This window comes from Heterocephalus glaber, unplaced genomic scaffold, assembly GCF_053883595.1.
Source record: "Heterocephalus glaber isolate CG9 unplaced genomic scaffold, H.glaber_assembly_v1.0 deba00000331, whole genome shotgun sequence".
Classification (NCBI taxonomy): Eukaryota; Metazoa; Chordata; class Mammalia; order Rodentia; family Bathyergidae; genus Heterocephalus; species Heterocephalus glaber.
Genome location: NW_028258142.1, coordinates 67,546,040 through 67,569,494, shown reverse-complemented (window position 1 = coordinate 67,569,494; position 23,455 = coordinate 67,546,040). Strand labels below are relative to the sequence as shown.

Below are 23,455 nucleotides of genomic sequence, written 5' to 3'. Positions count from 1 at the left end.
GGATTCTCCACCACCACCTTTGGCCTCCCACAGTCGGGCTCTGCCACCCTCCACTCACCTCCTCCACTCCGCCCCAGCCATCGGGGAGCCAGGGGCGCCCACAGGCCCTGCCACAACCCTCCATCCACAGCCGGCGAGGCCAGGCTCCCAGGAGCCCAACACAGGGCCCTCGGCAGAGCACCCATCCCCTCAGCCCAGGCTGCACTCCTCCTCCTCCAGGGCGGCTCCCTGAGGGCCAGGCTGCTGGGGCTCCGCAGAGACTCACTGAAGGAAGGAAGAAGAGGCTGCCAGGAGGAACAGCACCACCACCTACACTCAGCCCCGCTCCCTGCAACAGCTACACACTCACTGGGGCCCAGGAGAGCTCCCGTCCATCTTCACCTCTTCCCCTGCCCAGCAGGGCAGACAGGAAGGCGGACAGCCTCCAAGGCCACGGTCAGCTCGGAGATGAGGGCGTGCTGCAGGAGGGCTGCTGGACTCAGCGGGACAGGCGAGCGAGTGTCTGCGATGCACAAACAGGCGGCCCAGGGCTCACATTCTCCGGGGCGCATGTCGGCTGCTTGTATGCAGGGTGCCCGTTGACTGGGGTTTCTACCCACTGTGGACACTCGTCAGGTCTGAAGCAACGTTCCCTGTGCAGCAGGTTTGTGCCCGGCAATTCAGAGCACTCCAGAGATCTCACCAACCCCTCTGCTCTGGCGAAACGTAAGATTTGAGATTGAGAGGAAGGGCTGTCGGGGAGACTCGGCTGTGCTGCCTGTTCCTCACTCGGCAGCCGTGGGCTCAGAGCACCATGGGCTCTGTCTGAGAGCGGCCCCAAGCCTGGCCTTGCACCCCAGTTCCAAAGGCACCCGGCACCCTGCTACATCGGCTCCCTGAGCAACCTCCCTCCTTCCTCTCCTGCACAACAGGACAGGCAGGGACTTCCATACTGCTGTGGGGAGAGGATCTGCCCCACGACCTTCACCCCGTCTCCTGCCAGTGCTCCCCAGTCAGGAGCCCTTCGAACGGTCAGGCATCCTCCCTGCAGAGGAGGCCCTGGGCTGTTTTTGTTCTGATGGTTTGGCACTACTTCAAAACATAAGGGATGCAGGTGTGCATTTCTTTACACCATGATACTGTTTCCTGCGATGAACTGAGGCTGGGTGGGAGGGAATCGAGAGACTCTGCCCATGCCACAAGGCTAGGCTGTGACAGAACACAACCAGGAGTTGCTGTTCCCGCCTGAGCCTAGGCAGCCCTGACCCAGGTCCAGGAAGCCACAGCATACTGACAACACCCGCCCCAGTGCAGATGAAGAGTCCTTCTGGTCTGGGTCACCGAGGACAGCGGCCAAGGTCCCTGTGACCCCGTCGCCTGGGAGCTGCACAGCCAGACTCGGCACCTGCAGTGGTAACACGCAGGAAATGCAGCCACAGCCAGCTTGCCCCTGGCCTCTCCCAACTAAAACACTTCAGAAAGGGTGAAAACACAGGCCAGATACACTCTCAAAGTCTCAGCTCTCTGCTGGATGAACAGATTCGGGACAGAGTCTAAGAAGAAATGGTGCTGGCCAGGGCCAGGCTGACTCAGCTCCAGGCGGCTGGGCCACCCCAGACAGACCCACTTCCCTCAGGTGACAGAGAAGCAGCTCAATGCAGACCAGGGTGCCCTACAGCTCCGTGGACACAAGGACAAACGCAGGGAGGTGCAGGTGATGCTGCTTATCAACAGAACCGAATTCAGGCCGGACCTGGGCGGGAACACATCCCGCAGCTAAAGGTGCTCCTTCCTAAACAACTGGCCCTCAAGGCCAACCGGAAGCATCTGAGGAAATAACACAAGCGAACTGAGCACAGGCAAGAGCCATGAAAGCTTCCGGAGAAGCAGCTGGCACAAGCAGGCTCTTGTCCACCTGGACAGATGGATGGACGGACAGAGGAGAGAATCAGAGTTGCTTAGGTGGGAAAACTGCCTCATGTCTGCATAGTCTTAAGTGACTTCTACAGTGGAGTTCTGGCCCAGGCTGCTAACTCCTGCAGCTCCTTAGACAGGAAGTGGACACTGAGCTGGTCCAGGCTGGGGGTGACGCACGCCTCGCAGGCTGAACCCCGCCCGCCCCACGCCCAGTCACCCTTCCTCCTTCCCAGTCCTTCTCAGCTCGCCCCAAGCACCACTCAGCCCCTCCTTACCTCCCACAGACTCATCCTCCCAGCATCCAGGCCCCTGAAGGCTCCCTCGCCTGCTGTCACTCTGCCCTCAATCAGGCCCCACGTCACCACACTCGCAAACCCGGAGTTTGGCACACAGCCTGTGTGCCAAAGACCCCTCCGCCGGCCCTGTGCACCCCGCCACACGTGCCCCCTCTGTGGACCCACCATGTGGCCTCAGTGTCCCTGCCACCTGACACAGCGCTCCTGCTGGTCTCCCCTGCACACAACCCCTCCCTGCCTGGATCAAAGTCACCACTGAAGCCAAGCTCCATCTACCGGCAGTGACTCCATGGGGCTGGGGTGCGTGGTGATGCCTTCCTTCACACACGTGGAGGGCTTAGGTGTGGACAGAGATGCCACTATCCCACAGAGCCAGAGGTTAGAAAGAATGTTAATGGGCTTCACTCACCCACAACGAACACATCCAGGATGCTTTGAGTCCTTAACAATTAAAAACCACGCATAGCTTAGTGGCATAGCTAAAACTTGCAAACAGCCCAATTTCCCAGTAACTGGAGACTGGATAAAGAAGATGTGGGTTTTTTATAAAATTGAATACTACTCAGCCATAAAGAATGAGAAACTAGAGACATTTATAGCTAAATGGATGCATATTGAGGCCATACTCAAGTGAAATAAATAGGACACACATGTGTAAATACCAAATAGTTTCTCTGGTGTGAGAAACTGAAAGTGTAAATAAGGACTAAAAGGTATAATAGATAATGTGAAATAGGAAGAAAAGGGGCAAGGGGGAAGGGAATGAAATTAATATGAGAAAATGAAAAAATGGAAACAAAGTCTTTGTAAATAGGGAAGGGTGGAGGGGTTGAAGGGAGGGCAGGGGAATGGGGGAAAAAATAAGAACCAAGATACACTATGTAAAGGTGCAAATCTCCAACAATGAATGTCATCATATTGTACACCTAAAATGTACCAATAAACTTAGTGAATAAAAAACCATGCACATCTGAACTGGGCTGCCTCAAGAGGCAGAAAGCACTCATGCTGCAGGTGACGGAGAAAGGCCGAATGACCACAGGCCGGGCACCAAGAGTAACCCGTCAGCAGGCAGGATTGCAGCAGAGCCGAGAAACGCCCTGCACCTCTGGGTGATTTACAGGAGTTGCTGCAGAGCATGGGTTACCACACGGGTCTCCCAGGGACTCACCCTTCCCAGACACCGGCCACAAGCAGCAGCTGGGACCCACCTTCCTTCCATAGCCGCTCGTGGGCAGGGCAGGGGCTCAGCCCAGGCCCCTCCATTTTGTTCTAAAAATGAGACTTGGATCCTACATATTCTTGCTGCATGAAGCAAGAAGCTATGAAGTTTTGTCTTGTTTAACAGTGATCAGGTGAAAAAGGTAAAATCCTAACAGACATGGCTGAAATCCAGAAGACTATTAGTAACTATTTCAAAACCCTGTACTCCAATAAATTAGAGAATCCAGAAGAAATGGATAGATTCCTAAACACATCTGAATTAGCAAAGCTGAACCATGATGATATAAAAGCCCTAAATAATCTACTAACAAGGGATGAAATGAAGGTAGTAATTAAAAATACCTTCCAACTAACAAAAGCCCAGGACATGAATTAAGACATGTACTTGATGAATGTAATCATTATGTACTGCAAACATGTACTAATGAAAATTTAGATAAATAAATATATAACCTCCACTGCCAAAGTAAGCCAACATTAATGTTTTGGCATGTATCCTTCGGATCATATGATTATGGGTATATATTTTAATCAAAAAATACATTACATATACTAAAGTGTTTCAATTTTACACATATTAAAACTCTCTTGTGCTAACTACACTTATTCTTTCCAACAGAAGATTTATATAACCTCAGTATATAACTGTTTGAGTCCAGTCTTGAGTAAAATTCATGTTCACTAGTTCAGTCTCTGACAAGATCAGGCCTCGTGGAGACGGCGGAAGAGCACGTGCACAGTATGCCTGGACTTATTCAGGCTTGCGATGGGACCAGGCGCTGCAAAGCCAAGTGTCAAGCTGTGCTGCGATTCCACCCAAGAGTGCACCAGCACTGCTAATTCTCCAATTACAATGCTTCACGTTTTAAAAAATGAGACTGATTGTAATTATAAAGACTTCCAGTATCTACGAGACTAATATTTACTTATTTTTACAGTTCTCCTCCGACACTCCACTTTCATCGTGGAAATGAGAACCACATGGTCAGCATGAGCTCTCACAACAGCTCCTGAAAGCTAAGGCCGCAAACCAGCACAGGCCAGAGCGCGCGATGCAGGCAGGCACAGGCTTTCCTCCATGCAGACAAAGCTCTCTGGATGCTGGAACATTTAAAACACACCCAAGCAACCTGCATGTACTCTCCACTGTGTCTTCTGGCACAGTCCCAGGTGTGGTCATTAGCACTGGGCAGCCTCCACCCACCCACCCACTCCACGCCATCCTCTACCTCTGCCCATTACCCTGGAAACTATAGCACACAGCACTGGTTAGAAGCAGAATTCGTTCTTCCCAAAAGATGAGCCAGGCTCTCAAGCCTCAAGCGAAGAAAAAAAAGAAAGTGATGTTCCAATTAAGCATTTCTCCGAAGGCATAAAGCATCCAACACCTCTTTCCCAGCCATCCACCTCCACAGTAAATTTTCATGATCGGAGTCAGAAGGAGCATGCCTGCCACAGCACAAACACTGACTCTCCCTCAAGAATAACAGAGGATGTTCATCGGCTTTGCACTGCCCTTCCTGCTGCCATTAGACTGCTTCCTTCCCACTGGGTCTATCACTCTGCTTCCTGGCACTTTTTTTACCTTTTGAATTTTCTACTTGTTGTTCTTGATTTGTCTTCAAAAGCATGTTTGTCTGTCTGTTAAGGTCCAGCTGGACACATAGGGATGCACACCCCAAGCAAGGAGACCACGAGCAGAGCCCCCGGCCGGGCTGCACCCTGCTGGCACGGATGTTTGCGGGTCACCAGCAGCCCAGGGCACGTGGCTGCTCAACACCCTGACCGCCTTCTGCACAGCATCGGTGGACGGCGTCTCCCCACTCCACACGTGGGGTTATTTGTACTGCCGAAGGGTTTTAAAGGCCACCAGGACATTAAACTGACACAGTTGTATAAAAGTACGATTCTACCCCAGATGAGAAAATGAAAAATGTTTTCACATGAAAAAGAAATGCTCTGATCCTGAACAAACTGGCACAATACCTTTACCTGGAGGCCAGTGCAAGGGCGAGGAAGCAGGACACGTTCAGACGGCAGTCTCTCTCCCGACACCTCTGCTTGCACTGTATTCCAGGCACCTACCTCACGTGAAGTCACCTGTGTGTGGAGCCTCACGCCCGCAGGAACCGAGACTCAGAGCAGGCAGCTGTGCTCTGCAGCAAGCCTGCTCTGCCTGGCCGGGCCAGACCCTAGGACACCCCGGTGTGCAGCCAGCATCCTGCTTGGAGACAGTGGCCCTGGCAGGAAGCTCGGCCACGACTCCATCCACAAGTTGCTGTAGCACCTCTCCAGGGTGACGGCGCAGTCTCAGCCACAGGGACAACGCCTGACGCGTCGGGCAGTGAAGGTGTCACCGGGCTCCTAAGAGACAACCCCACTCTGTGAGGAAAGAGCCAAGCAGGGAGGCCCAGCAAGGTGGCATCCTGATCGGCCAGCAGAGGGGACACATGGAGCTGGCTTGGGGCCTGGCAAACAGGCAGGCCATGCCCACGGCCATGGAGCCACCCGAGACGCACCGTGGCAAGTGCTTGGAACGCCTGTGAGCAGAGTGCACACTTCTCCGCAACCCAAACTCCTCACCAAAGCGGGTACACTGTGTACGCTAGCATGGTTTGAAAAGGGAACTCGCTCTCAAAAGTATACTTGGAGTGAGCAAAGCCTTTGGCCAATCGAGGGTCTTGCTGATGGGCTTGCTGTTTTACCTATAAACTGGTCTTCCTTCTTTATTAGGATATTCGCAATACATAAGAAGAGCGCCCATTGTGGGGAGTCGCCACTTGTGCACGACACACCCTACCCCTTCTTGCGTCCCCCTCCACTCGGGGCTGCAGCAGTGGAGCGCGTCCCAGGGCGCTGGTGCCGCACACGTCGCACTCCTGTGCCGTCTCCGATCCCTCGCTGCCCGCCACCCTTCATGCCATCCCCGGCCTCCTTCAGGTTCCTAGCAGTTCTCCTCTATGTCAGCCATTCATTTATTTATACTTTGCATTTGTCACATGTGAGGAAACACAATATGTAACTTTTCTTTGTATGGCTCTGGAGACTGAATTCCTGACTCTGCTTAGTTCGCTTATCGCGATGGTCTCCAGTTCCACCCATTTTCCTGAAAGTAGCAGACTTTCACTCTTCTTTTTGGCTCAATAATATTCCACTGTGCGTACACACCATGTTTTCCTTACCCACTTGTGTTTGTGGGTATCTGGGCTGTTTCCACCGCTTCGCTGCTGTGAATTGCACTGCTATCAGCATGGGTGTGCGTTATCACTACAATATGCTTCTTTAATTCTTTCAGAAATATGCCCAGGAGTGGCACAGCTGGATCAAATGGTGGTTTTACTTTTAGTTTTTTGTCCAAAAAACCCAGGTGCCAGGTTCATTCCTGTGTCTCTTGTTCTGTCCCTCATGCCGTTTCTGTGCCATGGCTGCACCGCACCGCCTGAAACCTAGCACTGGTGCGAGCGCCACGATGGGCTCCGAACTGTAACCACCTGCTGCCGCCCACACCCTCCAAATGTGGCGCAGATCTCAAGGGCAAGCCTTTTTCAAGAGCCAATTCTTAAAGCAAAATCTGTGGGGATTTTACACTCCGTCCCTACCACCTGGCCGCCTCATCTGAGGACAAAGGGACAGTGTGGGGATCCACAGGGGCAGCATCGCCGTCCCACCAGGCCCAGCGTGCAGTGACACGTGGCTCTGCTCACTTCCGCGCGCCTGTGTCTCCTTCGGGCAGACGAAAGGCACTCCAGGACGGCCCAGTCTCAGCCTGACACCGCGGAGAGCCCGTCTGCACAGCGGCCCGGAGACATTATGTTTTAGCCACTGATAATAACAGAAGTGGCTGGCAGGAAGCAGGAGCCTGGGTCCGGGCTGGGCGCAGCCGAGGTCTCAGGCCCGGGCCTGCCCATCACAGCAAGGCCGTTCTCCGAGCCATGCAGCACCGGGAAACCTAACAGCTTCCCACCACCGGCCCACCTAGGCTCACATCTCCACCAGAATCCGAAATACTTTGGTCGTGTTATTTCCAAAGCCAGAGCTATCTGGAAACAGAAGGAATCGCCCTGCAGCTGGGCCCTGGCCACCCGGCTGCAGGCTGGAAAGACCACTGAGGCACGCAGCAAGGCTGAGCCATCTTCAGGGAAAGCACAGAGGATGGGTACTCCTGTCATCACTGCAGCTGCAGCACCAACGCGAGCCAAATGCAGCTGGCAAAGGACGTCCGGGACGGTCTTTCTGATCAATATCAACATCCACATTCACATCTAATTTCCCCAAAATGAGTTCACAGTCATGTTAATCTGTCACCAAAGAATTCAATTCCTTCCTTGTTATTACACAGCAAGTAGAATGGTAGAGTATTGGCGTTAGCACTTAGTAACAGTATAGCTTTGCTTTCTTTTTTGTTCGGTTTTGGTGTTTGTTTTGAAGCAGGGCCTCACTATGCAGCACAGGCTGGCCTCAAACTCACAGTGATCCTCCTGCCTCAGCCTCCTGAGTGCTGGGATAACAGGTGTGCGCCACCACACCTGGCAGCTTGCTTAAGTAAACTGCGAAGGAAGCTCAGTACCTGACAGCCATCCCACTCTCTGTGGGGTAATTTCTGCTATCAGAGGCTACCTTCTGCTGCGAGCATGGGATCTGCCTCCCTGGACCCTGAGCCCACAGGCCACACCAGTAAACTCAAGCGGTGCCGAGCCCACCCCTTCCCCATGGACAGCGGTCTGCCAGTTTGGGGCCTTTGTATTAAACTGTGGAGTCCCCCCATCCCGGAAACTCTCACCTGCTTCTGTGTGACAGACAATGTCCAGATTCTTGGCCACCAGAGACCCTTGAGTTCCTCTCTCTTACACAACCCTGCACCTAAACACAGGCCTGGTCTGACTGGTGTGCGATTCGTGGAGCAATACATTCACTGACAGAGACACTTCTGAAAACCCAGTCTGGAGTTTTCTTTCAGTTGCCTATTCTTGGTGTTCCTCACAGCTTTTTGTTGTGTTTTCCATTTTCCTGCTGCCCCTTTCCCCACACAGAGTACTACAGTTTGCATCTTAAATATCTCCCCAAAAGCCTGTGTGTCGAAGGCTCAGCCAGCACATGGCACTGCTGAAAAATGTGCAGCCTTTAGATGGTGGGGCTGGTGGGAGACTTGGGGTCACGGGGGAGCCCCTTGAAGGGGATGGTGGGTCTCCCATCTTCTTCTTTCTATGTCCTGGCCATGAGGTGAGCCAGGTCGTACCTCTACCATGTGTTCCCATCAGGATATGCTTCCTTGTCGTGGGCTCAAAAGCAATGGGCCAACTGTCCATGGACTGACACTTCCAAAGCTGTGAGCCAAAATAAGCCTTTCAGATGATTACCTCAGCTATTTGATAGTAATGGCAAGCTAACACACAAAGCCATTTTCATTTTCCCATTCTGAAATTATGTAACTGAGTTCCTGCACCAAATGTTTACCCTTGTTAGGGTTCACCTTATTTATGTTAGCTGATTTTTATAGCCTTACAATGGCTTTCCAAAGTATGACTCTATTAAAATTTGGGTTTTTCCAGCTGGAAATACGATAAGCCATCATTCTAAACATCAATTACTTAAAAACTCCAAAGAGAAGAAGTTTAGAATCTTTCTTCCTCTGCCATAAACTATTTCTGGTAATCATAATTGGTGGTCACAGCATTACTGTTTTTCTTCTAACTCTGCTGTATATGCAAATTGGATCAAGCAAATGAGTGAAATGAAACAGTCTAATCATCATTCCTCAGCTCCTTGAAAACTAGAGTTCTCCGCCTAAATAAATAGGCAACAAACAGAGTGTAGATAAGTTCACATAAAACTCGGTAATGACCAGTGTGAGTTAGATATATCGACATAAATTCACAAAATTTTTTAATCTGTGAGAAAAAATCTCTCTCTCTCTCTCTCTCTCTCTCTCTCTCACACACACACACACACACACACACACACACACACACACATATCACCCAGTATTCAGACTGTGCTCTTAAAGTACAATTTCTCACTAAACAAAACCAAATCTTCTTGGAAAGATGACTGACTCCAGGTCTGGTGCAAAAAGTGTAGAAGCTGAGTCTGGAACATCTCACACAGCATAAGCAAGGAAGTCGTCAAAGACTATCAGCAGGGCCATGTCAAAAGGACTTAGGAAACAAGCGGAAGAAGTTTCCGTTGGCCAAGGATGGGACAATTTGAGCTTTGATAATAATAATAATAATATAATGGACTGAAATCCAAATATCTTAAAAATTCTTCAGTTCATAATTACACTTCAAAAATGAATCAGTCATCTTTAGAGGATGACAGGAAAACCTGGTAACTGAAGGGAACATCAGCCATTTACATGAAACACACACCTGAGTGAACAAATGGCAGACAAGGGAAGCATCTCCTTACAGGAATGTTCTGGTTAATCTGTAAAAACAATGTAATAGAAAAACAATACAGTGGGCCGGGGATTTAGCTCAGTGGTTTCGCTGCCTCCTGCGCAAGGTCAAGGACCTGAGTTCGATCCCCTGTACCCCAAAAAAAAAAAGAAAGAAAAAGAAATACAATACAGCCCTCAACAAATTAATGCATCTAGATGATAACATTAAAAGAAATGGACATCTCGGGATTTAGCTCAGTGGTTCTGGCGCCTGCCACGCAAGCGCAAGGTCCTGAGTTTGATCCCCGGTACCAAAATAAATAATAAATAAATAAATAAATAAATAAAAGAAATGAACAAGCAGATCTCATATGCCTCCCAATGAAAAATACGCCTCTTCAAGACTTGCCAAAGAGACCAAATTTTGACCAAGCTTCTGAATAGAGCTACCAATGTACAGAAAAAGTCAGAGAAACAGCTCAGCTGGTATAATGAGTATGCAATTAGCAAATTCAGAGCGAAGGAAACTATGGGTCAGCAGGTCTCTAACAAACCAATGTCATGGAAAGGACAACAGACAGAACCTGCATATCAAGGTTTTTCAATTGGGGAAGATTACTATAGATCAAACCTGAATAACAGAATCCTAAAGAAATGCCAGGACATAACTGGAAACCTGTGTGCTGCTGGTGAGAATGACAGCACCTCAGAAAGGTAAACACAGAAGTATCTGCACTCCACCAATTACACTTCTAGCTCAACACCTAAAGGCAGGGACTCAACAAGGTACGAGCACATCAGTGTTCACAGCAGCATCATTCACAGAGGCCAAAAGGTAGGAGCGACCTCAAGTGCCCATCGATGTACAAATGGGTAAATAAAATGAAGTATACACAAAACAGAACACCACTGTTCAGCTCATCACAAGAAAAGTTCTCCCTCGTGCTTCATTATGTGTGAACAAAGACATCTACCAAGTAAAATATGCCAACCACAAAAGGCAAATTCCATGCAGGAGGTGCTAGAGAGGCAGACTCGGAGGTGGAAAGGAGAGTGGTTTCCAAGACTGGAGAGAGGAAGAAATCAGGACTTAGGGCTTCATAGGTATGGAGTTCCCATGTGGGAAGAAGAAAAACTTCCAGAGATAGATGGTGGAGTCAGGTGCACAACAATACAAACGCACTTAAGGACACAAAGCTGTCCACTTAGAAACTGTTCAAACTGTCAGTTCAATGGAATGCATGCTTTACTGAAATAAAAACACTTACAGTGATGGTATCAGGCTGAGAGTACAGCCCAGTGGTACAGCACCTGCCTAGTAAGCCCACAGGTCCTGCGTTCAACCCAGCATTGCACTCAGTCAACCAAAGAACTATTTCTAGGAGTAAGATGGAGTGAATTTTATTTCCTTTTTAAAACTGTTTATTATATCTTTGTAAAATGATCTTCAGAATCTTATTACCATTTCAATAAAAGAAAAAGCCTTTTTTCGAGGCAGAGTCTCACTATGCAGCCCGGGCTGGCCTACAGCTGTGTGACCCTCCCACCTGGGTCTCCAGAGTGCTGGGGGCTGCCAGGCACCACCACACCCGGCTAAGAAAAATACCTTTAGGGTTTATTACCCTAAAAAAGATGCCAACACCATACTGTGCTACTGTACTCATTCTGATTTTTTTATATTTGTGTGCTTTTTACTTTTACCTATGAAAAGGACACAAAGCATGATACATATACAAAAGGAAAAAAGACGTAAAGAGATGGTGAGTTCACCTTGTAACACAATGATGTTTAAAACCATTATTTTAATAAGTGAATGCTATCCTCAAGCTACAAAGGAAAGCAGCCCCTAAAATGTAGGAAATAAAACTATCAAATCCCTTCCTCTTCCCTACCAAAATATGCTTCACTTGGCCCAAATTCCACACCACAGATACCGTAAGTTAAGCATAAACAAAAATGTAAACCATTTTATGAATTTTAACAAAGAATTTGTCTTTCCTCTCTTCCACCCCAATGGGAAGAACAAAAAGGAGAAGCTCCCCAGACTCACCACTGTCCTCCTTGGGGAATGGTCGATAGAAAGCATCACTCTCCAGCACTGTCATCCCTCTGTCCCCAGCAGAAAGCAAACAAACAAACAACACAAACTGGGACTTACGTGCGGGCTTGTCTGTCCCCTGCAGTGAGGAACAACCACCAACAATTCTTGGAAATTAAACTGTGTTCTCCACAGAAGTGCAAAGACGGAGAACACAACACGGTTCGATTCTGTTTTCGCCAGAACCTTATCTGTACAGAGTAAACACGTGTGTGACCCTAACCTTTACACTCAGCAACATCCACAAACAAACCACCAACGCTGCCACCACAAGGGCCCAGCGCTCAGGCCCAGGACCCTCGGCCTCGACAGGAGCAGAGTCACTGCTTCTGGCTGTCTCTCGTCTCTCTGTCTCTCTCTCAGCTCAAGGGCTCTGAATGTGTGGATGCATACAGGCTAAGAAAGGAAATCAGACTACCCACCCTCCCTCACCTCCACAGAATGTGACTAGAGGCCCTTAAGCAAAACAAAGGGAGAATACAGGCTGTACTGTTAGTTGGTGCCCCTAAAAAGCGGGGAAGAAAAGAGGAAGACGGTGGATGAGACGAAACCTGACTGCACTCAGAGAAGCTGCGAGAAAGACAACAAATGAGAGCGGACAGCAGAGCCTACAAGTTCCTTTCGGGTCACAGAAGGAAGAAAGAACAGAAGGAGAAAGGCAGGCAGGGAAGGAAGGAGGAAAGGCGAGAAGCCAAGAGACTGGAAGCTATGGACAACCACAAAGTCCTTCCGGTTCCCTTGTGTGAGATTCAAAAGCTTCCTATGCACGTATCTTGCCACCTCGATCCCTCTACCGTGAAAGCAAACACCCAGCAAGACTTGGGCCTGCACCATGGAGCTCATCCCTGCTGCATCCCATCCTGTGGGACAGGTGGCACAGGGGCCCGCACACCTCAGAGGCCCAGTCTGTGCCCCACTGCACCTTCTGCAGGGTGGCAGTGATCCCCCTAATATGTGTGAGGCCACTTTCCTTATCTGTGAAAGCGGACAGACAACTTTCTCCACCTCTGCAAAGTGAACCCAAAGCAAAATGCCAGTGAGAAAGACTCACAGACTCTTCCAACTCCCTTTTCCCTGGAGCTGGAGACAGACAGAGCTGACAGAACTCATTATGCCTGGAAGAACTGAGCACCAACTAATCAGGGGCTGCAGCCCTGCTGCAGTCCCCAGCCTCAAAACAAAGACAGCACTCCAACACGATGAGAAGTAACATACGTGTTACCTTTACATACCTGTTAGCACATCCGACAGTCTGAGGATAAAGAAGAGAACACAAAGTGACTCGAACCCAACAAGGAAGGGTAGAGAGGGGATGGAAAGGAGGCAAGGACAGGGCTGGATGTCACTGATCAGGGTAGGAGCCTTCTCTCTCTCAGAAACCCAAGGTGTTTCAAAAGTTATAATCGAAAGGTTACAATCAGAAAAATATGAACGTTTATAACATCAATGACAAATTAAAAATAGGCCCCATGAGACAGTTTTTAAACTGTAAAAGCAAAAACTACAAAGCAGTAAGACAGCTCAGTAAAACATTTAAGCATAAGTGGAGCACACAGTGCAAAGGCTTAGAGAAAGTTCTAAAAATTGAAAACAAAATGAACAGAATTTAGACAAACTATCACACCAACAACGTAAATGGGCTACATTCACCCAACTTAAAAAATTTCACAAGAAACAAAATTCAGCCCATTCTCAGAAAACTAGGAACAAAAAAAAAACTGCTCCAACTTGCTCAAGAACATCTACAAAAAAATCTACATCCAGCTCCGTACTGAATGGTGAGAAACTAGAACTTTCCCTGCAGAGAAACAAGGCAGCAATGTCCTCCTCCTCACCACCTGCTCCCAACAGCACACTCCACGTCCAAGCCAAGGGTGCCAGGTCATCTTAGTCATCGCCTCAGCTGCACTGAGATTGCTGGAGTGGTGGCTGGACCGTGGAGCACCGTGCTCATGTGGATTGATCTACTGACATTCACAGCCGAGGGTGCAGCTAGGAGGAGGGCCTGTCAGAGGAGGAACAGGACAAGGGCCACACTGTGAAGGACGTGTCTCACAGGCGCTCTTCCTGTGCTGTTTCTGGGCTGTCATGAAGTGAGATGCTCTGCCCACCATGTCCTTCCACCATGAGGTCCCTGCCTCAGGGTCAGCCAACCATGGACTGAACACTCTGAAACTAGGAGCCAAGCTAAGTTGTAAGTAAGTGTTGAGTATTTTATACCAACAACAGGAAAGCTAATACATAAATATAATAAAACAAGAATAGGATATAAGGTAAACTGATGTAGAAGGAAAACTAACACTAGCTTGGTATACAAGAAGACTGTGGAAAACCCAGAAGAATCAATAAAACTCTGGAACTCACATGGAATTACAGCTAGATCGCAGGCCACAAAGTTAATATACCATAGTCAGTAGCTTTCCTACATACCAGCAATGACCCAACACCCGTAGCTTTCAGGAGGAAGGGTTTATTTTGGCCCACATTTCAGTCCATGGTTGGCTGGCTCTGAGGCAGGGGAGCAGGACAGAGGACAGCTGAGGAAAGCTGCTCATGACAGGGTGGTGGGAAAGCAGGGTGGTGGGGGGGAGACCTTCCAGGCCACTCCACCTCCCAAGATCACATTTAGCTATAAACTCATCAGCGGACTAATTCACTGGCGGTTATCAGGCTCCTCCCAAAATCCCCATGAGTGCACGTGGCTTTGAGGGACATCTAGACCTAATCCATAATAGCTGGCCCCGAGGCAGAATGGTCTGGCAGAAGGGCCTGATGGATGAAGGCCACTCACACAAGGGCAGGCAGGAAGCAGAGAGCAAGGGCCGCAGTGAGGGACAGGCCCTCCCAAGCTATGCCGCCAGTGGCCACCTCTTCAGGGCAGGCCTCTTCCTAACAGCACACCGCACTGCTAGCTCACTAGTGCACTCATCCAATGCTGAGCATAGCGCTCCCTCCAAAAGCCCCACCTCTGAATACAGGAGACTTTGGGGAGACATTTTAATCCAAACAATAACATTGATAGAAGGAGTAAAGATTTTTTCAACCAACAGTGCTACAACAACTGGTATCTGTGTACAAAAATAAATACATAAATACATAAATCCACACACAGACTGCCATGGTTTGGATATGATGCAGCCCCACAAAAGGCTCACCACATTGAAGGCTTGGCTGCTGGTGAATTCTGCGAAGTGACTTCATCACAAGGGCTCTAACTTCATCAGGGGCTTAACCCATTGATGCTCCCAGAATCTGATGGCATTACTGAGATGAAATGCAGCAGGAGGTGGGGCCCAGTTGAAAGGAGTGGGTCATGGGGATGTGACCTTGGGGACAACATCTGGTCCTAACCCTTTCTGTCTACCTCTTTCCCGCATGCTTTACTTCCTGGCTCTCATGAAGTGAATGGCTCTGTTCCACTAGGCCCTTCACCACACTGCTCTGCCTCACCTCAGCCATGGAACCAGCTAACCCCAGACCGAACCCTCTGAAACCATGAGTCAAAACACATTCTTTCTCTACCAAGTTGATTTTCTTAGGTATCTGATCACAAGGATGAAAAGCTGACTAACACACAGGCCTTATACCCTTCACAAAAATTAACTTTAAACAGATCACAGACCTGAAGTTAAAATACAAAACTAAAAAAGTCCTAGACAATAACATACAAAAAAAACTAGCTAACTTCAAGTACGGCAACAGCTTTTAGATTCAACACAAAATCCATGATCCAGCAAAGAAATGACTGATGAGAGGAACTTCATTAGAATTTAAAACTTCAGCTATGTAAAAGACAATGCCAAGAGAATGACACTACAAGCCACACATTGGAAGAAAATATTTTCAGAAAGTGTATCTGATTTTTTAAAAACTTTCATCCAAAATATATAAAGAACTCTTAAAACTCAACAATAAGAAAACAAGTCAATTAAAAACTAAGCCAAAAATGTGGAGAGTGGTGTGTGGAGAGCGGTGTTAGCCAAAGAGGCTCCATTTTGAATCTTACCCTCCATTGTATAGAGCAAGGAGACTATGTTATGAGGAACCGCGTCCTTGCCGAATTAGATTGCCCTGGAATGTGATGAACGTTCTGTAACCCCGAGAAACAAGGAAGCCCATGAGGGTGGGGAATTCCCAAAGAACTAGAAAACAAGGAAGCAGTTGTCTCTGGATAAGGGTCATGATTAACAACCAAACTCACCTGTTGTATAAAAGAGAGGAGAAAAATAAACTTGGGTGCTCGGTCTCTGGGAGCCCTCCCGACTCTATCTCTTTGTCTTTATTTTTCTTCATCCTCACTCCCCCATTCAGGTACTGTTCGACAAGTGACGGCGGGCTCCGTCACAAAAAGCTTAGGAAACACCTCATCAGGGAAGAAATACAGATGGCACATAAACAAATGAAAGATGCTACACTTTACACATTCTCAGGGAAATGCAAATTAAAGCAATAACCAGACCCCACACAACCATTAGAGGGGGCAAATGCACAACACTGGCAACATCAAATGCCAGCGAGGCTACAGAGCAACAGGAACTCTCACCACTGCCAGGGAGCACAAGATGACATAGCCACTTGGAAAACTGTTTATCACTCAGCAGATCCGTCACACACTGGATAAATACAGTAACACAACTGATCCAGCAATCATGCTCGTAGGTATTTACCAAAAGCTGAAAAATTCTGCCCACACAACCTACACACAGGCATTTACAGCAACTTCACTTGGGTCTGCTCCAACTTGGAAAGCAAGACGTGTTTCTGTGGGAAAATGAATAAACCAGTATATTCAGATAATGGGATGTTTCTGTGCACTAAAAGGAAACATGCTATCCAGCCATTTTGGAATGGAGGAACTTTATGTGCATATTAATCAGTGACAGAAGAAACTATGGAGGTTGTCAGTGATTGGGCCATGGAGGGACGGGGAGATGGGACACGAGGATTTTAAGACAAATCACTACGTGTGATACTATCATCATGGTGGGTACACACCGTCATACACTAGTCCAAAGTGAGCCACAATGTAAACTACACATTCTGGACAATGTTTTGGTTGGGCTCACTGACATTAACATATGCACCACTCTGGGACAGAGAAGTGACAAGACACAGGAACCAAGTACTCACCATGAGGTGTTAAACAGAAATCATTGTAGCTTTCACTAAATTTTGCTATAAGCTTAAAACCACTCTAGAAAATAAAGTCTACTTCTTTAAATATTCAACTCAAAAAGGGCTGTTACACTTAATTCAATACCAAAAAAATTTAAATTATGGATTAAATAAAAAGTTTCTAGGAAAATATAATTTATAGTACCAAAATTCATCAAGACTATATGAATTGATTAACCTTCACAAGAAGAAAAAGCCCAGAAGACTGTCAAGGAGCTGCCCCTGAATGAGCACCAAGCCAATTTCACTGTGATGGTCAACTTCTACTAACAGCAACTACACTTTTCCAGGACAGCAGGGGAAAAAAGAAACTTGTAATTTTTCACAAGAAGCAAATGTAACATTGATACCAAAGCCTGACAAAAACCAAGCAAAAGGTATACAATGCATTTTCTACATGCACTGAAAAAAATCATGATTCAACATTAAGAGTGTAACATGACCAAGTGCAGTTTATTTAGGAAGTGTGCATGGAGTTGTCTTAGTAGTACTTTTCTTGTTGCTGAGATAAAATACCCGAAGCCCAAAGTTAAAGGAGGAGAGGTTCATTTGGCTCACAGTTTGTGGAGGTTTCAGTTCATAGTGGGCTGGCTCCAAGGCAGGGTGGCTTTGCAGAGGAGCATCACAGAGGAGAAACAGTCCATGGCAGGCAGAAGGCAGCAAGCAGCAAGCAAAGAAGCAACAAGAGACAACAGCAGCCCTCTTTCTGTCCCTTACATTTTATCCACTTGCCTTTAGGGCAGATAGCACTCATACCCAGGATGGGATACCCTCAATCCCAGCATCGCACCATGGATCAATCCCAACATCACAACCTTGAGATCCAGCTACCTCTGAAAACCTCCATGACTGCATGAGGCTTTGGGACAACATCTAGGCACAAGCCACAGCATAGTTCAATATCAAAAATTTATTATTATAGTTCATTATGCTCATCATGGTTAGTAAAGAAATATCTGATGAACTATTAAAAACAAGATATCAGGGCCAGGGATTTAACTCAGTGGTACCGCCGCGTGCCTCGTAAGCGCAAGGTCCTGAGTTTGATCCCCAGTACCAAAAAAAAAAAGACATCAGTATTCCTATCACTACTGTAGTTTAACACTGTACTAGCTAATGCAATCTATTCTAGAAAAAACCGGAAATATTTTTAAACATATAAAATGGTGGATATTTCCAAATACTATTGTTGTACACTACAAATAACATTTTCAGCAGCATTGAAAAAGCCAGTTTCCAGGAATTAAATGTCAGCAACACAAATGATGCACACGACAGATGGTAAGACACACCATGATCTGAGACAGAAAGGCTCAGCACCACAAAGATGTCGATTTTCCAAAATCGTGATGTGAATTTAAAGTATCATTTTTTAAAACCAAACCTGCTTAATTATAAAGCTAAAATGGAAAAAAAAGTAAAACTACGCAACCTGGAGGGGTGCGGGCAGTCATCACATTAATGCCTGTCTGACGCTGCCTCAATTATTCCTTGATTAGTGAACAGAATAATGATCGAAAGAATAGTGATACAGGCAAACAAATGACAGTGGAGTCTAAAACGAGACCCAAACACCAAAGAGAAGCTGGTGGGTGAAGAAAACGGCATTTCAAATCAGTGAGTAAAAGACACATTATGCAATAAATGCTATCAGTATTGGGAAACCACCTGAGAAAACAAAACTGGACCAAAGGTGCACGTCACAGCAGGATAAATTCCAAGCAGGTAAAAGACTCCCACGTGTTGTTTGGTTTTACTTTTTCTCAAGTTCCAAAAGAACAGAACATGTGGAGAATTCCTATGCAACTGTCGCAAACCCTTCTGACTCTAAATCCAGAAGCCACAGGAGGCGAAGACATTTCCAGGTGATCACGCACCTGCTCCCATGAAGGCCCCAGGCCGTGCTGCAGAAGCCACTGCCTCACGCAGCTGAGGGAGGAGTCAGGAGTCAGCCGTGAAATGCTTAGCAAAGCAGCTCGATCGCCACACTTACTACCCTCATCGTCATCTGCTCAGACAATGGGATGACCCTTCAGCTGCCCAGAGAGGTGAGGCACTGGCCCCAGGGACAGGAGACAGAGGAGCTGTGGACCCAGGACACATCCCACCATCTAGGAGCAAGCATGGGAGGACCGGCCCCAAGAAGCAGAAGGAAACCGGAAGTCAAGGAAAGAGTTTCTCACTGAGAGTAATAACATGTCTACCTTTTACCTATGCTCCACCACGCTGCACTCTGTTAAGCACTTAGTCTCATTTGACCACATATAACTTTATAAAATATGCATTACTGTCCCCATTTTACAGATGAGGAAACTGAGCTTAGCTCTAAGAGCACAGCAGTTCCAAGATGACCAAGCGCTCGAGAAAGCTGGCTAAAGCAGAGGAGTCCAGGAGATTCAGCCAGAAAAGGTTCACCCTCCAGCCTTCATCCTGGCCCACAGAGGGTCAGCACAGTGGAACAGGACATGCTGAGTCACAAGCACTGAGAGGTAAACAGGAAGTGAGGACACAGGCGACTGTAAACAGGACAGGACAGTCAATCGGGCGAGGGAAGGGCACTACAGCCTGCCTGGTTCTGGATTTGAGTTCACCAGGGCTGGGCCAGGCTGGCAGAGACTGAGTGCGCCCAGTTCTCAGGCTTGGCACACACTCCGGTCCTTCTACCTCTCAGCACCTTAATCTCAGCTTCCTGCTGGCTCACAGCTGGGCCGCCCCTTCCACAGACACACACACACATGCTGCCACTCCCTGCGGCCACCAGGGACCAGGTGCTAGGCCTTCTGCTATGCTCCAGGCCAGCACAGCCATCCCTGCCTCTACGCTGCCATCCCAAGAATCAACATGCCGTCACCTAAACCATGCCACCGCCGCCTAAATCACATCATTGCCTAAATGACACCACCTTCTAAACCACTGGATGCTTCTTCTTCTTCCTATTTCCGTGACCGTTCTTTACACATAGCACATGTGCAATAAATATAAATTATTTTAGAACCTTGCCCAAAAAATAGACATCTCTATTCCATATGGTTGATGGAGTTAACTGACTATAATTTGTTTCAAAGATTTGGTGGAATCCCACTCTCGGGCCTCTGGCTCCCTCGTCTGCGGAGAGCCTACGGCAAGCAGTTCTTTCCATGCTCCAGGCTCAGCCGCTGTCTACTAACGGACACAGTTTGGTCGCATCTTATACAATTCTGACATAGCTGAGTGAAACCTTAGCCATGTTGCTATTTTCCTTTCATCTCTTTACTATTTTGTTTCTGCATCTCTCCTTGTTTTCTTTTGTACCCATCAAGTACCTCTTACCTTCCTCCATTACCATGTGAATTATACATGATTATTATTTGGTGATTCCTTGGGCAAGCACAAAGAAAAGCCCACCTGTGTGACCTAATTTCTAGCATCTGTCAGAGATTAGCGCTTCACAGTTTCGAACACGAGGAGGACCGGCACCCAGCCCCGTGAGCTACTCCCATCACACATGCTGGCTCCACACACATTACTTTCCACGAGGCCCTGTGGCCGTGAGGTTGTCACATGCAGCCACCGCCTACTCAAGAGTCGTCCACATCCTTACTGTGCCTCCTCTTCGTCCCAATCAAGACATTTTCTCTTCCATCTGAAGATGCGCCCCCTTTTTTTTACTGTAAGTCTTTTGGTGACAAGTTCTCTGCACTTTTGTTTAACTGAAAGTGTCCTTTACTTTCATTTTTAAAAGATCTTTTCTGTGGAAACAGAAATCTAAGTAGACAGTTTCTTTCCTTTAAAAACTGCCATTTCGTTGTCCTCTGGTTTCTGTTATTTTTGTTGGAAAATCGGCCATCAGTATTCCAGTCACCCTTTTTAGACAATGTTTTCCTTTGGCTGCTTTTTAACCCTTTCTCCTGAGTTCCAGTCGCCAGGCGTGGTTTCCTTAGGTCTGTCATGTTTGGAGTCGGGAATGCTTCTTGGTCTCAGACGCACCACACGGACATCACCATGTGGTGACACACTTTTCTCTGTTTTTCCATGTCTCTCTCTCCAAGTCTCTGTCTGTCTCTCTGACTGTCTGTCTCTGTCTCCCTCTCTCTCTCTGTCTCTCTCACTCTGGACAATTTCTATAATTGACCTACATTTCAGAGTTCAGTAATCTCCTATGTCCAATCTGCTATCAAATTCATCTATTTAATTTCTCATGTTATTGTATTTTTAATCCTCAGAATTTCTTTTTTATACATTCCATCTTACTTGTAAAATTCTCCCTCTTGTCTACTTTCTTGACTATTTTAATGACCACATTTTTTAATCCATATCTATATCACCTGTTGGTGTTTCAACTGTCAGTTCTTCTTCCTCTTCTATGTAGTTCAGGCTGGCCTTGAACCCACTATGTATCCCAGGCTGGCCTCCAGCTCCCAGCAATTACAGATTACAGGAGCATGCCACCATGCCCAGCCTTCCTCCTTTTATCATTTAGCCCTATTCCTTCTCATACCTATTAATTTCTTATTGAGCATCAGACACTGTGTACCAAAAACTAAGAAGACACCCTCAGGTTACAGCTGATGCCCCTCTTGCAGAGTGCTGATCTCTGGTTTCTGGCAGCCAGAACATGGACAAAATGATGTGGCGCACTCTGAGCCAAGGTGGCTGGGTTTCGGTCTGCGGAGGCCGTCTTAGTTCACGTCACACTTACTCCTCGGCTGGGACAGCCCTAACAGGAGGCCTACCAAGCTCACCCAGGCCTGAACTCCACAGGTGCCAGGCACTGCTGGCTCAGCCTCTCTGCCTCTAGGAATGGTATCTCTCTGCTCCTCAGCCTCTGAGCCAACACATCAGCAACACCTCTAGGAGAACAGCAGGTCACGGGGTCCCTTCATATTCCTCCCTTCTCCTGGATGCCAGTCTCTCACATCCACACCACCTGTGTAGCTACAACTCCAAGCTCTGCCTCCCAACCCCACAAGATGGCCCAAGCTTGGCTCACGGTCCCAGGGTTTCGTAACTACCTTCTGTTGGTTTCTTTGTCCATCTACCCCAAGCCCCTTATAAACCAGCAAATTCCCGAAGAAAAGCATCACAGATTGGAGGGTTTGATCAGGGTGTTTCCCTTCTCCTCAAGGTGCTGGCTGCATCTTCCTTTCTGTACTGTGCCCAGTGCTGCTCAACCTCTCTATGGAAAGGAGGTCTATAAGCCACTCTACTTTCCCTGCAAACAGAAATCCTTCCATAGGAAACTGAACAACAGCTTCACCTCTGGTGCCTCTGTCCTGCCCCAGAAAACCTCTCTTTTGTTAGAAGCCAGGCTGACAGCACCTACTGGCCCTTGGTAAACAGCATCTGGCTTATCCCAGGCAGGCAGTGTCCTGTTACCCCACATGCCCATCAGGACCGGGTCCATGCCTGGCCTAGCTCTCCTGTCCCTGCTGCAGCTCTGAACGTTTCCCCAGCTGTCACCACCCAGCATCTGCCAATCCCACCTCTGAGGCCCACTCCATGCACAGCCACCCACATCTGCCAGCCGTCTTCTCCTACAGGAAAGCCTTCCTCCCGGGCATGGGGAGCAGCCACACACACAGACTCGGCACAACACACACACACACATGCACGCACGCAGGCCACACAGGTACCCAGCTCTCAGCCTGGCCAAGCCTCAGGAGCCCCTTGCCCCGCTCCCTGAGTCTCAGGCAAATCCTGACAGCAAGCAGACCTCGCCTTCGGGCCAGGCTGCAGGTATCTGAGCTTATTTCAGAGCAAATCAAGCTCTCTCAGCCAATAAATATCAATCCCTTGGGAAAGCATAGCAAAATACACTCAGCCACCTGCACATCGATCTGCTGCTCTTCGTGGTTCCCACACTGCAATGTTCCTCCATGCACCCCTCCCAGGGGTTGGGGGTCACCTTCTCCTCTCACCAAGAAAAAGAAACAGCCAGGCAACTGGCCATGAAGAAACCCAAAGGGAGGGGAGAGGAAGGGGCATAAAAAGGCCTGAGAAGTGCCATGTAATGTCCTGCTCCCCACAGGGAATGAGACTGTTAAGTACTGCAAACATGCACCAATAAAATTAGAATTTTAAAAAGAGAAAATATAAGTATTCTGGAAAGACAAAAAAATTTTTAAAAGACACTGAACCTCTCCCTCAAAAATCACAATGCACAAAGCCAAATAAAAATAATTATGCATTATCCTGTTATATGTGATATTTCTATACCCTTCTGAGAAAATGGGTATTTTTGAGCCCAGAAAATTTGTACTTCATAACTTATAAACTCATAAACTTATAAAGTATACCACAACTTAACTTATAAAACTTATATAAGGATACCGTAACTTACGAAGTATACCACACAGCTGATGCTTATTAAGACTGATTTTAGCACAATTATTATTTAACATCAAAAAT

General features: G+C 47.7%; 1 protein-coding gene across 12 annotated transcripts in view; it reads right to left on the bottom strand.

Annotated features, from left to right (window-relative positions):
• The window catches only part of Ldlrad4 (low density lipoprotein receptor class A domain containing 4), a 250,063-nt gene that overhangs the window by 170,365 nt on the left and 56,243 nt on the right, over positions 1-23,455 (bottom strand). The window contains exon 1 of one of the 12 annotated variants that reach the window (XM_087195227.1): positions 11,954-12,280. The exons of 6 other annotated variants lie outside the window; for them this stretch is intronic. The gene's annotated coding sequence lies outside the window, so the exon portion shown is untranslated. Of the gene's footprint in view, positions 1-11,845; positions 12,281-23,455 lie in introns of those variants that run through there. 5 more of the 12 variants (XM_087195285.1, XM_087195264.1, XM_087195295.1 and 2 more) reach the window with 5 other exon arrangements.